Source organism: Plecotus auritus (genome assembly GCF_963455305.1).
Source record: "Plecotus auritus genome assembly, chromosome: X".
In the NCBI taxonomy this organism is placed as follows: Eukaryota; Metazoa; Chordata; class Mammalia; order Chiroptera; family Vespertilionidae; genus Plecotus; species Plecotus auritus.
Genome location: NC_137784.1, coordinates 82,144,663 through 82,161,461, shown reverse-complemented (window position 1 = coordinate 82,161,461; position 16,799 = coordinate 82,144,663).

Sequence of the window (16,799 nt, the reverse complement as noted above, 5' to 3'; positions counted from 1 at the left end):
AAATAGAGGCATTATAAACAAAAAACTCATTAACACTGATTTGTTTTATCCAGTTACCATTGATGGCATTTTTTATTTCTTCAATTACAAGGCAGAGTTGGACAGAATAAATAAAAATCATAATGCAACCTAAGACTCTATACAAAAAACTCACTTTAGGTGCATATATACAAGAAGTTTGAAAGTAAAAGGAAGAAAAAGATATTCTAAACAAAGTTGGTGTAGCTATACTATTACTAGACAACTATTACAAGAACAAAAGCACATTATATAATAAAACTAGTGCACAAATTGGTGCACATTGAAAGGGAATTAATTAGAAGAAATATTTTGATATCACTATTTGCCCTTTCTCTATCATAGAAGTGTCAGAGATTAAAGAAAATTAGAAAAATGTATATGAAAGTAATACATAAATTTATTAATAAATAATAACAACTGGTCTGGGTCCTGGGTGTGGGTGATTGGGATTCCTGGCTGTCAGGCCGCTGACATTGCTATCCAATGGCCGATTCCCCGAGGGCTGATTCCGCTGGGGGGTGAGGCCACCCTGGGCTTGGGGCACTGGTGGTTTGCAGGTCGGCCACACCCCCAGTTGGGGTGTGGGTCCCCGCTGGGGGAGCGAGGCTGGCCTGGGCTTATGGTGCCAGAGGTTTGCAGGCCATCCACGCCCTTGAGTGGGGTGCAGGTCCCCACTGGGGCCACGGTGTTCTGGTCTCTGGACCTCCTGGTGACGGGTTGTTTGGTCATTCCGCATTACAGCATCATCGCAACAGGCTTTTTATTAGTATAGATATCAACTAATAAAAATTATAATAATTGTAAACATATATGCACCTGACAGTAGAGTCCAAAATATATGAGGCAAAAACAGACAGAATTCAAGAAAGAATTCAAGGAAGAAACAAGCAATTCAACAATAACAGTTGGAGGGTACAATACCCCATATTCACTACTGGATAGAACAGCTAAACAAAATACCAGCAGGAAATTGAAGATGTAAATAAATCTGTAAAGCAGGTAGATGTAACAGATATATATGGAACACACCACTCAAGGACAGAAGAATATAAATTTTTTCTCATGTACCCATAGAACCTATTATAGGATAAACCATGTGTTAACCAATAAAACTTCTCTAAATACATTTAAAAATATTGAAATCATATAAAGTATCTTATCTGACCTCACAGGAATACAACTACAAATCAATAACATAAGAAAATATGGAAATCACAGAAATATGTGAAAATTAAACATTACACTATTAAACAACAAATGAGCTAAAGAAAAAAATGATAAGAGAAATTAGAAAATACTTTAAGATAAATTAAAATAAAAAACTGGCATACCAATACTTCTGCGATAGTGCAAAAATATTACTTAGAGGAAAATATATACCTGAAAACACCAAGATTAAAAGGAAAAATTATCTCAATAATCTAAACTTCCATTTTATGAAACTAGAAAAACAACAGAAAATGAAACTGGAAGCAAATAAACATACAAAAAAGAAATAATAAATATGAAATTAGGGATAAAAAAAATTAAGAATAGCGAAACACTTAGTTGTTTGAAAAGATCAACCATATTGACCTGCACTAGGTAGACTGACCAAGAGAAAATAACCAAATTACTGAAATCAGAAATGAAAGTGGAGACATTACTACAGACCTTAGGGAAACAAGAAAGATTATAAAGAGGATACTGTATCTTATTGTATGCCAATACTTAGATAACCTAGATAAAATGAAAAATTTCCAGAAAGATAAAAATCTATAAAAAATAACTCAAGAAAAAATATAAAATATGAATCTACACTAATAAAAGAGGAATATGCAAATTGACTATACCTCCACAATACCCACCAGCCAATCAGGAGTGAGTATGCAAATTAACCCAACAAAGATGGTGGGTTAATTCGCATACGCAGGCATGGAGTGGCTGGGGGTTGGGCGGCTGCTTGCACGTGCGCCAGCACCAAGTGGCCTGCATCCCAGGGATAGGCATCTTTGGGAGCCAGGCCACTCTGAGCCTGTAGGCCTGCACATAGGCCCAGAGTGGCTGGGGTCCCAGAATTACGCGTGCGGAGCAGCCGGGGGCAGGGCGGGAACACCCCCGGGACCCAGGCGTTCTGAGCTGGCACGCGCAAGTGGCCAGGGGCAGAGTGAGAATGTACCCCGCAGTGAGCAAGCAGACAATAGACTGCAGGGGACTGCTTGCCCCTTGCCAGGGTGGTGAGGGGTAAGCAGTCCCCCACAGAGAGCGAGCAGACAGCAGGGCCCTGCTTGCTCCTGGCCGTGGCAGCAAGGGGCAAGCAATCCCCCGCAGGGCCCCCACAGAGAGCAGACACCAGGGCTCTGCTTGCCCCTGGCCCCTGGCGGCTTAGGGCAAGCAGGCCCCCACAGAGAGTAGACACCAGGGCCTGTGGTGGCGTTAAGCAGGCAGGTCCCCAGAGAGCAGAGAACCACAGGGAGCAGGCCTAAGCCATCAGTAGGACATCCCCTGAGGGCTCCCAGATTGGAGAGGGTACAGGTCGGGCTGAGGGACACACCCCCTCCACCGTGTACGAATTTCATGCACCGGGCCCCTAGTACTCCTATAATAAGTAAAGAGATTGAATTGCTAATATCATGGGAGTTAAAAGTTTTTATTTCTCTCAGATCTCACCTGCCCAGGCTTCCCCCTTCTCCCAGGTGCTTAGAGAAAGACAAGGCTCAGATCTTAAGGAACTTTTCCAAAAGCACATGACTTTCTAGTGTTGAAATCAGGATTCTCACCCAGGTCATCTCATTCCTGAGCCTTTGCTCTTGGCTAGGCCCATACTCATTTCCAGGGAAATAGTAGGAGAAAGGGCAGTGCCAGCGTAATGGCACCTTTCCAAATTCCCTGCTGCAGCAGGTGGCCACCCACAAAGTAAATAGAAAGCATTAAACAAAAGCAATCAGAAAGCTTCATAAGGTTTTGAGAAGGAGCCATGAGTTTCTAAGATGCCAGTTGGAAATTTGGAACTTGGTATCATAGCCTCAACCTCTCCATCAGAATGGAGGGGATCACAAATCCTCTTGATGATGCATTCATTCACTCATTCATTTAACAGACATTAATGGAGGACTTACCATGTTCCACAATATTTTTCAACAAAATAAAATAAAAATATTAATGGAGTTTATATTTCAAATGTGGAGAGACAGAAAATGAGCTAAATAAGTGAAATACATCAGGTCTTACATGGTGATAAGTACCATGGAGAACAATAAAGCAGGTAAGAAGGAAAGTATAGCAATTCAGATATAATAGTTCCTTTCTGCAGTTTGGAGAAATAAGGGTTACTCTTTTTGTTTGATATACCACACTTCTCAGAACTTGAGATAAAACGCCCCAACAAAGTAAGTTAATTTTTGTTCCTCCTATCACTTATTTGTTTTATTTTCTTACAAATTATTAACTTTGCAAGGCATGATGTTGCAAGAGCTTGTCTCAGTCTGCACCTCCCTACCCCCATCCTATTGTAGCAGCTGTCTTTTCTATTTTCCCTCTATCTACTGACCACAAAACAGGCTTGTTCTTTGATGATTGTGAGCCTATGTTAAGAAAAAAATCCCTCTGATGTTGCTCCTTTTTTCTTCTGCTTATCTCAGTGTCTAGTTTCTTTCCTCAAATAACTGGTCTAACATCACAGTGTGAATTTGGGAGTCAGAAGAGCCTGAGTTTAATACTTTCATTTTATAATTTATTGGCTCTGGACACTTTGGCAAATTACTTAATGTCTGAATGGTATTAAATGAATATAATGCTAGGGAAACAATCTCAAGTTGTTATCTAGAATGAGAGGTTGGCACCAAAATATAAATCAATGAAAGTGTCTGAGGACTAGGGCAACAAAATGTCAGTATTATGCTATACCAACACTTCTGGTCATTCCTAGCTCAGTTTTCTAGTTTCCTGTTGGTTCTCTGAACCCTTAATATAATTATAAAAATTCACTTTTGCTTAAATTTTCCTGAGCAGTTTTGTTTTTCCTAACTTTTAAATAACTTCAGTAGAAAGATCATATATAATAAACCAATGATGTACATGGCTACTAGCATCAGAACATGGGTTTAAATTTTGGTAACACCACTTAAACTTTCTGGGCCTCAGTTTCATTATTTGTAGAAAGGAGATAATAAAAATGGCATCTACATTATAGTTATTGTGGTAAGTGCCCAATAAACCTTAGGTTTTACTATTGTGTAATTGACTAAACTTCCTTAAATTAAATATTCCTACCATTGGTCCTTCAATACCATGTTATAAGGAAGAATCCCCTTAACGTATGCTCTTCCCAGACATGTGATTTTATTGTGTTGATTGGAAAAGAGCTGCAGAAATGAAGGCCGCTTAAAAGGTTAGCTCAGTTTACATTGTATAGGGCCAGGAGCTACTCCTAGGAAATGGTATTTTAAATTGGTTTTCAATAAATTTTTGTCTATCAGTCTGGAATCTTTTGAATGTAATAATGTGGTGTAACTGACCAGGGACAACAAGCTTTGTATTAATTTAAATAAATTAGGTGTGTGTGGTATGAGGGAGGGTTCTACCTTTGATCTGTTCTTGACAGCTTCTCCTGAAGCATTCTTTCTTGACCACTCTCTCAATAATTTCTTTTCTAGGCAATGGTTATCAATACTTTATCTGTTCTCATTTTACCATTGTTTTATGTAATCAAGTCTTCATCACCTACACACATATAGCTAAATATTTGACCCAATAGCCCCATGGTTCATAACATTCCCACTGACCTCCTCAGAGTTCTAAAGCATTTCCACAGTATTATTTAACTAGTGTGTACTTTGAAAACACTGAGGACCTTTAAACTCTCTCCATTAAGCACTTTGATTTTTGCATCTGATAGTAACAAGTTTTGCTCCAGACAGGGTTCAAAGGCCTCTTTCCCTGGTGCTAGGGCAGAACTACTTGAGAAAAATCTCTGCTTTTAATAGAGGTGACTAATTATTAGAGGAAATCTTTTCTTATTGCTTATCCTAATTTATGCTCCCAGAATTTACTAATTCTATGGGAGCCTGGACTTGTTCCACCATGAATCATTCTTTCTAGGAATGCAAGACTTTTACTCATCAAAATACTGTATCTGTAAGGAGAGGACTTGAAAGTCAATTGAATTTTTGACTTGCAGCCATACACACAAAGCATTTAACAGTAGTAGGGGGTGGAGGTGTGGATATTTTATTAATATTTTTCATTTTCTCAAACCAGGAACATGTGATACTTTTATAATTATACATTTTTAGAAGTTATAGATAATTCTAAAGCTGTTTTCTTAGGAAGATTCCTATATAATAAAAGCCTAATATGCTAAGTGTCCCATCATCCTGTTGTCCTTTTAACCAATCAAAGTGTAATATGGTAATGATATGCTAAAGCCGCTCAACCACTCACTATGACATGCACTGATCACCAGGCTGCGAACACTACAACCAGTAGGTTAGCTTGCTGCTGGGGTATCTTAATTTTTCTCTTTAGTTGATCATTCCAATACTAGAGGCCCAGTGCACAAAATCATCTGCGGTTAGGGTCCCTAAGCCTAGCCTGTGATCAGGGTCATTTTCTGCCTGCTCGCCAGTCCCTGGCCACCGCTGCTGCCACTAGCTAGCTGGTTCCCCTTGCAGGCCCTCGTCCCGCCCTGCTGCCACCACTGCAAGCCAGCCACCTGGTTTCCCTCGTAGGCCCTAGTCCTATCCCGCAACCTCCGCCAGCCAGCTGGTTCCCCTTGCCGACCCCCCACCTCATTGCAACTGGTCAAGCGGTCATTCCAGTCATTACCCTTATGGTATGGCCTTTTATTATAAAGGATTCATGTAAATTTCAAATAGTTTCTTCCAGCATAAAAGAAAATGTTCCTTTATCTCATGTCCCTGTTAACTGGTACCACATTCTTTTATTCACTTGCACAGCAACACTAAAAAAATTATTAATATCTGATGTCTCCAATTCTTCTCATTCCATTCTCCATTCTCTCTTACATTCTCTCTCTTTTTTGCACACACACATTCATGTTTTATTATAATTTGCATGAGCGACATATTATATTGAAATTGTATAGTTCAATAAGTTTATACAAATGTATATATCTTTGAAATCCTTCTTCAAATGGAGATACAAAATATTTCCATAAATTCAGAAAGTTTCCTTATGTCTCTTTGCAATCAATCTCCACACTAAAAAAAAAAATTATTATTTTCATTTTATAACAGTAGGTTAGTTTAATGTTCTTAAATTAAATGTAAACGTATTCAATAGTCCATAGACATATTCTTTTATGTCTAGCTTCTTTAGCTCTATATTATAAGGTCTTAAATTCCATGTGCTGCTTTGACATCTTTGAGACTCACAGGACCTCTAAGGGTTAGCTCACCATGTATGCTCCCTACCCAGTCCCCTTTTCATCAGGACCAGCTTCACTCTACCTGGTCCTCAGCCTAAAAGGTTTCATTTCCCTGGAAGCCTGTGAAACTATTTAAACTAGATAACAGGCTAGTTTAAGGATATTTTTTACACTCCTGTATTCTTTATATTTTTAATTATAATGCTTACATAATTTTATCAAGATGATTTAGGATTTGGGTATATCTTTATCTGCCTGTTAGATTAGAAGTTTCTGTATCAAATGAGAATGTTTTGTTTATATTGTACCACCAGACCTCACATACATAATAGATGCTTAATACATATTGGTTTAGTTGAATACTTAAACTTGATTTATACTTTGTGCTTGAATAATATGTTGTGAGGAGAGATTACACTTTATAAGAATAGAAAATAAAGTGGTGGTTCAACACTGAAATTTTTGAGGAGGGTGCCAAGAACTTTGAAACTTATTAAAGTAGGGTGTAATCCTGGTATTTCAGAAAGGAGAGGGTGTAGGCCCAGACTATCATGAAAGCACTGAATTTACTTATTAATCCCCTGGATAACATTCAGCATATGGGTTTGCCTAGGGAAATAATAGAAACCATTAATTTCCTACTAGTAATGGACATTTATAGTTTGCAATAATATAATTCAACTTCATTGAAATATCTATTGAAAGCAAATGATGCATGGCTGATTTCTAAGTTTGATTGTGTGTAAAGAATATCTATATATGTATATGTATATGTAAATCTATATCTATATCTATATCTATATCTATCTATATCTATCTATATCTATATCTATATCTATATCTATATCTATATCTATATCTATATCTATATCTATCTATAATCTATTGATATCTATCTATCTATATCTATATCTATATCTATATCTATATCTATATCTATCTATATGTCATAGGACTTTCAGGTACTCTATTTTTATCCTGAGTGAGTTTTTTTATTTATAATAGCTTTAGAATATCTAATGATGCTGCCTTTCTCATTTCTGTTATTAGTAATTTCTTTCCTCTCTGTTTCATTCCTAATCAATCTGATTAAAAGTAACTGAAAGAACCAGTTTTTGTTTTCACTGATTTCTTTCTATTGTTCTTTGGTTTCATACTCATTGCTTTCTACTCTGGTCTTTATTTCTTCTGCTTAATTTTGGTTTAATCTTGTCTTCTGTTTCTAGATTTTAAGGTAAAATTTGAAGGTCCTTTAAATGAAGTCATATGGTCCACAAATGGCTAAACAATAAATATTTTTGTGGGCTATAGGATCTCTGTTGCAACTTCTCAACTCTGCTATTATAGTGCAAACACAGCCATAAACAATGCATAGTGAATGAATGGATGTGTCTCTATTTCAAACAGTTCCTTATGTGTACATGTCAGCAATAATATCTGGATGGTGGGCACATGGTGGCAATGCAGGTCCGACCCTCTCTGGTTTGGTCCTAGGCAACCTGCTGTGATGCACAGCTGCTGACTGCTAGTGTGGCAAGGCATCATCAGCGTCTTCCATCTCTGGACTGTTTCTCCTCTTGTCTTTGTGGTTGGAGCAGACCTGTCAATTCCACTCTGTTGCAGGAATCCACATGGTCTTGGAGTTGTTTTCTGAAAATATACAAACATATTCTCAACCAAAAGTTAATAAAGGAATCTTTTCTATATAATTGATTTGGGATCCTTTTTATTTTTGCCCAAAAGATTTTCCTTTGTCTTATTTAGACATCATGTGTGTTTTTCATGGGTGTCTTGCTGTTAGCATTCCCAGCTCAGATTGGGACCCAGGTAACAAACAGAGACTTGGCCAACAGCAGCTGCCCTATATCTAAATCCAGCCTAGCACCAGGAATGCTCAGGGCCTACTCAAGAATGCAAATAATCCTTTCCACTAATATTTACAGGGTAAACTAAGATTGTTGGTAGAGTATTAAATTTGACAGTAAAATAATAATCAAGTTTTCAGATTAATTTAAATAGGCTAATTGAAATAACTGAATATTCAAGAAAATTTAATTGTACTGGACAAAAAGCTGTTCCTAAAGTGGTAACTAACATTTCTATTGGTAGTTCATCTCATGGTAAAATTCCTGAACATGCAATGAAACTAAAGCAGTCATATTTTTGTGCAAAAAAATTAAAATTTAAAGTTATCAAGACTGCATTATAAAATTTACAAAAGCCTCCATTAATCAAAAAAGGGGGGATAGTAGGGTAATATCATGTAAGGAAAAATATCCTATAAGTAAATTACATCTAGAAAATTTTTACTTTACAAAATTAATTTTCATTTGGAATCATAGTGGTTTTAATTTGTATTTCTGAGATGATGAGTAACACTGACCATCTTTTCATATGTCTATTGGCCATCTGTATGTCCTCTTTGGAAAAGTGTATATTCAGGTCCTTTGCCCATATTTTAATTACATTGTTTGTTTGTTTGTTTTTAGTGTTGAGTTGTATGAGTTTTTATAAATTTTGGTTATTAACCCCTTATCAGATGTATCATTGGAAAATATGTTCTCCCATTCAATGGGTTGTCTTTCTATTTTGTCGACAGTTTCCTTTGCTGTGCAAAACCTTTTAGTTTAATGTAGTGCCATTTGTTTATTTTTTCTTTTGTTTCCCTTGCCTGAAAAGATATATCAGAAAAAAAATATTCATATGAGAAATGTCTGAGATTTTGGCGCTTATATTTTCTTCTAAGGATTTTATGGATTTGAGTCAAAATTTAAGTCTTTAATCCATTTTGAATTTATTCTTGCATATGGTGTAAGAAAGTGGTCTAGTTTCATTTTTTGAATGTAATTGTCTAGTTTCATTTTTTGAAATGTAATTGTCCAATATTCCAAACACATTTTTTTGTAGTTAATGTTCAACCAAGGATATTTTAAAATTGATTTTTAGAGAGAGTGGGAGGGGAGAAGAGAGAGAGAGAGAGAGAGAGAGAGAGACTGATATGAAAGAGAAACATCAATTGGTTGCCTACTGCATCCACCCCAACTGGGGCTAGGAATCAAACCTACAATCTATGTATATTACATTGACAAGGAATCTAACCAGTGATCCTTCAGTGCACAGACTGACACTCTAACCACTGAGAAATACCAGCCAGGACCCAACACCATTTATTGAATAGACTACATTTACTTCATTGTATATTTTTGCCTCCTTTGTCAAATATTAATTGACTATAAAGGTGTGGGCTATTAAAAAAGCAGGAAATTTTACCCTTTGCAACAGCATTGATGGACCTGGACAGCATTATGCTAAGTGAAATAAGCCAGTCAGAGAAAGACAAGTCCCATATGATTTCACTCATATGTGGAATCTAATGAAAAAAAATGAACTAACAAGCAAAATAGAGGAAGACTTATAGATAGAGAACAAGCTGACAGATGTTGGGGGTTGGGGCTGAGTGGGAGGTGGTATTTGGGTTGAGAAAAAAAAGAGAGAAAAAAACTCATGGGCACAGAAAATAATGTGGTGATTGCCAGGGAGGGGGGAAAGAAGAAGGGTATATGGAGGATAAGTGGTGATGGTTGAAAACTTGATTTGGGATGGTGAACACACAATACAGTGTAAAGATGATGTGTTGTAGAATTGTACACCTGAAACCTGTATAATTTTGTTGACCAGTGTCACCTTAATAAATTCAATGTAAAGGAAAAACATAATGAGGCAAAAACTGATAGAACTGAAAATAAAAATAGACAAATTCAACATTATACTTTGAGACTGAAAAAAATTCTGTCAATCATTGATAAAGCATGCAGACAATCAGTAAGAATATAATAGACCTGAACAGCACAGTCAACTTGATTGAATTGACATTAATAAAAAAGATGTGGTACACATGCACAATAGAATACTGCTCAGCCATAAGAAAAGACAAAATACTGCCAACTGTGACAACATGGATGGAGCTAGAGAATATTTTGCTAAGTGAAATAAGTCAGTTAGAAAAAGCTAAGAACCATATGATTTCACATATAAAACTAAAACTCATGGACACATGCAGCAGTATGGTAGTTGCCAGAGGGTGGGGGTGGGGTTTGGGGATGGAGCAGGCCTAATATATGGTGATGGAAGATGGTTTGACTTTGGGTGGTGGGCATACAGTAGACACAGACAGTAGTGTGGGGGAGTGGGAGTGGAGTGGAGGGGGTCAATGAGGGAAAATAAGGGTATATCTCTAATACTTTCAACAATAAAGGTAAATTTAAAAATAAAATTGTAGGAAAAATAAAGAGCTTCCTAGATAAGAAAAAGCTAAAGGAAGAAGACAGGATATCCATTTTCATCACTCTTATTCTACATAGTACCAGAAGTCCTAGCCACAGCAAGAATCTGAGAAGAAATAAAAAGGATCTAACAGAAAGGAAGACTTGTAAACATAATAGATCTACCTAATACACAGAAACAAAGACAGATAGGCAGCCAAAATGGGGAGTCAAACAAGCCCTAAATAACAGAATAGGAGAAATTAAGAGCTTTCCAGAGAAGAAAAAGCTAAAGGAGTTCATTACTACTAAACCAGTATTATAAGAAATGTTAGAGGTCTTCTTTAAGAAGAAGAAAGGAAAAAAAGTAGAACATAGTTATACAGAAAAAATGGCAATAAATATGTACTTATCAATAATTACTTAAAATATGAATAGATTAAGTGCTGAATGAATAAGGAAAACAAGGTGCCATACATATGTTGTCTACAAGAGACCCACCTCACAATGAAAAGCACACACAGATTAAAAGTAAAAGGATGGAAAAAGTTATTTCATGAAAATGGAAACAAACAAACAAAAAGCTGGGGTAGCCCTATGTTCATAGCAGCACAATTTAGTTAAGATTTGGAAACAGCCTAGATGCCCATCAGCAGATGAATGGATTAGAAAACTGTGGTACATCTACACAATGGAATACTACACTATTTTGAAAAAGAAGAAATTCTTACCATTTGCAACAACATGGATGGAACTGGAGAGCATTATGCTAAGTGAAATAAGCCAGTCAGTGAAAGATAAGTACCACACGATCTCACTCATTTTTGGAATATAAAGAACATTATAAACTGTTGAACAAAAATAGATACAGAGGCAAAGAAACTGTACAGAGGCAAACAGACTGTCAATCTACAGCAGGAAGGCTGGGAAGGGTTGGGGTGGGGAGGTAAGAGAGCAACCAAAGGAGGTAAGAGAGCAAAGAAGCATTGAACAGACTGTCAAACTACAGTGGGAAGGTAGGGGAAAGTTGGGGGGTGGGTAAGAGATCAACTGAAGGACTTGTATGCATGTATATAAGCACAACCAACAGACGCAAGACACTGGGGGCACGGTGAGTGAGGGCAAGTGCCAGGGGTAGAGGAGGCTGAGGGGAGGTCAATGGGAAAAAAAGGAGACATATGTACTACTATTTGTAATACCTTAAACAATGAAATATTTTTTAAAAAATGTGCATGGTAATGAAATAAAACAGAAAAAGAAAGCTGGGGTAGCAATACTTATATCAGACAAAATACACTTTTAAAAAAAGGTGGCAATAAGAGACAAGAAGGAACACCACATAATGATAAAGGGAACCATTCAGTAAGAGGGCAAAACAGTTTTAAACATTTATGCACCCAACATAGGAGCACCTAAATATATAAGGCAAATCTTGATGAACATAAAGGGAGAGATCAACAGCAATACAATGATAACAGGGGATTTTAACAACCCATTGACAAAAATGGATAGATGTTCCAGATAGAAAATCAACAAAGAAAAGGTGGCCTTAAATAATACACTAGATCACATTGATTTAATTGATATCTTTAGAGTATTTCACCCCAAAGCAATAGAATATACATTCTTTTCAAGTGCATGTGGAACGTTTTCTAGGTAGACCACATTTAAGGACACAAAACAAGCCTTAGTAAGTTTAAGAAAATTGAAATTTTATCAAGCATGTTCTCTGACTTCCATTACTATGTTTACTGGTGTAAAACTAGAAATCAATCACAAGAAAAAAACACACAAACATATAGAGGCTAAATAAACAGTGACTGAATTAACAATATGATAAAAGAAGAAATAAAAAGTTACCTTGAAACAAAAGAAAATGAGAACACAACAACCCAAAATCTATCGGTCACAGTCCAAGCAGTCCTAAGAAGAAAATTCATAGCATTACAATCCCACCTCAAGAAACAAGAAAAATATCAAATAAGCAACCTATCATTACACCTACAGGGCACCAGAGAAAGAAAAACAAACAAAGCTCAAAATGAGCAGAAGAAAGGAAATAACAAAAATCAGAGCCGAAATAAACAAAATAGAGGTTAAAAAACAATACAAATGACCAATGAATCCAAGAGCTTGTTCTTTGAAAAGATAAACAAGATTGACAAATTTTTAACCAGACTCATCAACAAAAAAAGAGGACATCTATATATATAAAAGCCAAGCGACTGGACGACTGGAATGACCAGTTGCTATGACACTCACTGCAGCCAGCCAACCTGCCCCGATCAGGGGCGGGCCAGCCAGCCAACCTCCTGCGGCCCCTCCTCCCAGCCTCGCCCCCAATCACCTCCCCCCACCCTGATCAGGGGCGTAGTTGGCTGGCCAATCTCCCATGTCCCTTTCCCCCAACTGGCTGGCCCCGATTGGCCCTGATCAGAGAGGGCCAGCCAGACCCCACCTGTGCACAAATTTGTGCACCGGGCCTCTAGTAAATACATAAAATAAGAAATAAAAAAGGAGAAGTAACAACTGACAACACAAACACAAAGGATTGTAAGAAAATATTATGAACAATTATATGCCAACAAATTGGACAATCTGGAAGAAATGGATAAATTCCTAGAATCATAAAAATTTCCAAAACTGAATCAAGAAGAAAAAAAAAATCTGAACAGATTGATTAAACTAATGAAATTGAAGCAGTAATAAAAAAAATCTCCAACAAATAAATGTCCTGCACTGGATTGCTTCATTATTAAATTTTACCAAAGTTTCAAGGAAGAACTAACACCTATTCTTTTCAAACTTTTCAAAAATTCATGAGGAAGAAAGACTCTAAAACTCATTGTATGAGGTCAGCATCATCCTAATTCCAAAACTCATAAAGACATTAAAAAGGAAGAAAATTATATCCCTGATGAACAGAGATGCAAAAATCCTCAACAAAGTATTAGCAAACCCAACCCAGCAATACATTAAAAAGATTACACACTTGCGGGGGGGGGGGGGGGGGGGTTAGGGCATGTGCTGGGGGGTAGGAGAGGCAGGGGGAAGGTTAATGGGGGGGGGGAAAGGAGACATATGAACTACTATTTTAAATACTTTAAACAATAAAATTAAATTAAAAAAAGATTACACACCATGATTAAGTGGGATTCATTTTTTGGATTCAAGATTGTTATAATATCTGCAAATCAATAAACTTGATAGACCACATAAACAAAATGAGGAATAAAAATCAGAAAAAAAATTTTGAGAAAATCCAGCACCCATTTATGAAAAACAAAAACAAAAACAAAACAACTCTCAGCAAAGGGTGAATAGAGGGAACATAACATAATAAAGGCCATATGTGACAAACATACAGCTAACATAATACTCAATATGGGAAAACTAAAGCATGTCCCTTAAGATATGGAATTAGAAAGGGATGCCCACTTTTACCACTCTTATTCAACCTAGTATTGGAAGTCCTAGCCACACAAATAAGACAATAAGAAGAATTAAAAGGTATATAAATTGGGTAGGAAGAAATAAAATTATCATTATTTGCAGAAGACATGATACTGTATATAGAGAATCCTAAAGATACCACCAAAAAATTACTAGAAGTGATAAAAAAAATCAGTAAAGTAGCAGGATACAAATAATTATCCAGAAATCCATCTAATTTTTATACAGCAATAGTGAACTATCAGAAAGGGAAACAAAGACAACAATACAATTTACAATTATATAAAAAACAATTAAAATACCTAGGAATTATACCAAGGAGATAAAAGACCTGTACTAAGAAAATTAGAAGACACCAAAGAAAGAAACAGAAGAAGATACAAATAATGTATATGTATATACTGTGCTTATGGATAAGAAGAATTAACATCATTATAATTTCCATGCTACCCAAAGAGATTGATAGATTCAATGCCATTCCTATCAAAATATCAATGGTGTATTTCATAGAACTAGAACAAATAATCCAAAAATTTATATGGAACCAAAAAGAGCCTGAATAGCCACAGCAATCTTGGGAAAGTAGAACAAAGTTGGAAAAATCATACTACCTGATATCAAACTATCCTACAAGGCCACACTAATCAAAACAGCATGGCGCTAGCATAAAAACAGACATATAGAGCAATGGAACAGAATAGAGAGCCTAGAAAAAAACCTACACCTTTATAGTCAATTAATATTTGACAAAGGAGGCAAAAACCTACAATGAAGCAAAGGCAGTCAATTTAATCAATGGTATTGGGAAAATTAGATAGATATATGCAAAAAAATGAAACTAGACTCACTTCTTACACCATACACAAGAATAACCTCAAAATAGATTAAAAGTTAAATGTAAGACTCAAAACTATAAAAATCCTAAAAAACATAGGAACTACAATCTTGGATATTTCTCATACAAATATTTTTTTCTGATATATCTCCTTGGGAAAGTGATACAGAAGTAAAAATAAGCATATGGGACTACAAAAAAACTAAAATATCTTTGCACATTAAAGGAAACTATCAACAAAATGAAAAGACCACTCACTGAATAGAAGAACATACTCACCAATGACACACCTGATAAGGGGTTAATATCCAAAATTTAGAACTCATACAATTAAACACTAAAAGAACAAATAATCAAACTAAAACAATGGGCAAAAGACCTGAATAGATACTTCTCAAAAGTGGACATAAAGATGACCAAAAATTACATGAAAAGGTGATTAATGGCACTAATAATCAGAGAATGCAAATTAAAACCATAATGAGATATTACCTCACACCTGTGAGAATGTCTATGATCAGTAAGTCCACAAATGACAAGTATGTTTGATGAGGATATGGTAGAAAGGGAAATCACATGCACTGTTGGTTGAAATACAGATTGGTGCAGCCACTATGGAAAACAATATGGAGGTTTCTCAAAAAATGAAAAGTGAAACTGCCTATGGCCCCACAAATCCACTTCGGGGTATATATCTGAAGAAACCCAAAACACTAATTCGAAAGAAAATATGCACTCCTACATATTATCCTACACTGAATTGCAGTGTTATTTAAACTAGCTAAGCTATTGAAGCAACCCAAATAAATGAGTGGATAAAAAAGCCTTAGTTCATATACCATCCTATATAATACTATTAAAAGGTTAATATGAAAATAGACCAAATGGTGGAACAACTGCACAACCAGTTGCTATGAAGTGCGCTGACCACCAGGGGGTGCGTGCGGAACGTGGCCGGTGTTGGCAGCAGGTTGCAGAGCACGGAACATGGCAGGCATCGGCCATCGCAGGATGGTGGAGCAATTGAGCAGGGTTGCCAGACCAAGGCAGGGTGCCCGTTGCTGTCATCAGGGCAAGCCTCTGGTGGTGACTGAAAATTCTTTGCGCCCGTGCACCACAGTCCTGCCCAGTCCTAGCACCTGCTGCCGGCACCAGAGCTGCCACTCGCACCCACTGCCGGCGCCTGGTGCTGGCCTTAATCGCTTGGCACTGTCAGTGTGTGCGAGTGGTGGCTGCCTGCCTCAATCACCCCTCAGGGCTTCTCCACCTCCCCCTGCTCCTGAGGGGTAATTGGGGCAGCAGCCACTGCTCACACCTGCTGATGGTGCCAGGCCCAATTCCTCTGCGCCATCAGCTGTTGCAAGTGAAGCCAGTGCCATCAGTGCATGGGAGCAGTGGTGGGGCTGCCTGCAGACAGGATCAGGGGCCACGGCGGGAGCGCAGAGAATGGGCCGAGACTCGCCACTGTGCCCACCGCAGCCTAGTGGCACACAGTTCCTTTCAAGGTGCACAAATTCGTGCACTGGGCCCCTAGTCTATACTAATAAAAGCCTAGGTGGCCCTCATGCCCTAGCGCTATGCCCTCATGTCATCACAAGATGGCCACCCCCATGTCATCACAAGATGGCCACCCCCACATCATCACAAGATGGCTGCCACAAGATGGCTGGCAGGGGAGGGCAGTTGGGGGTGATTGGGCCAGCAGGGGAGGGCAGTTGGCGGTGATTGGGCTGGCAGGGGAGCAGTTAGGCATCAATCAGGCTGGCAGGGGAATGGTTAGGGGGCAATCAGGCTGGCAGGCAGGCGAGTGGTTAGAAGACAGCAGTCCTGGATTGTGAGAGGGACGTCTGACTGCCAGTTT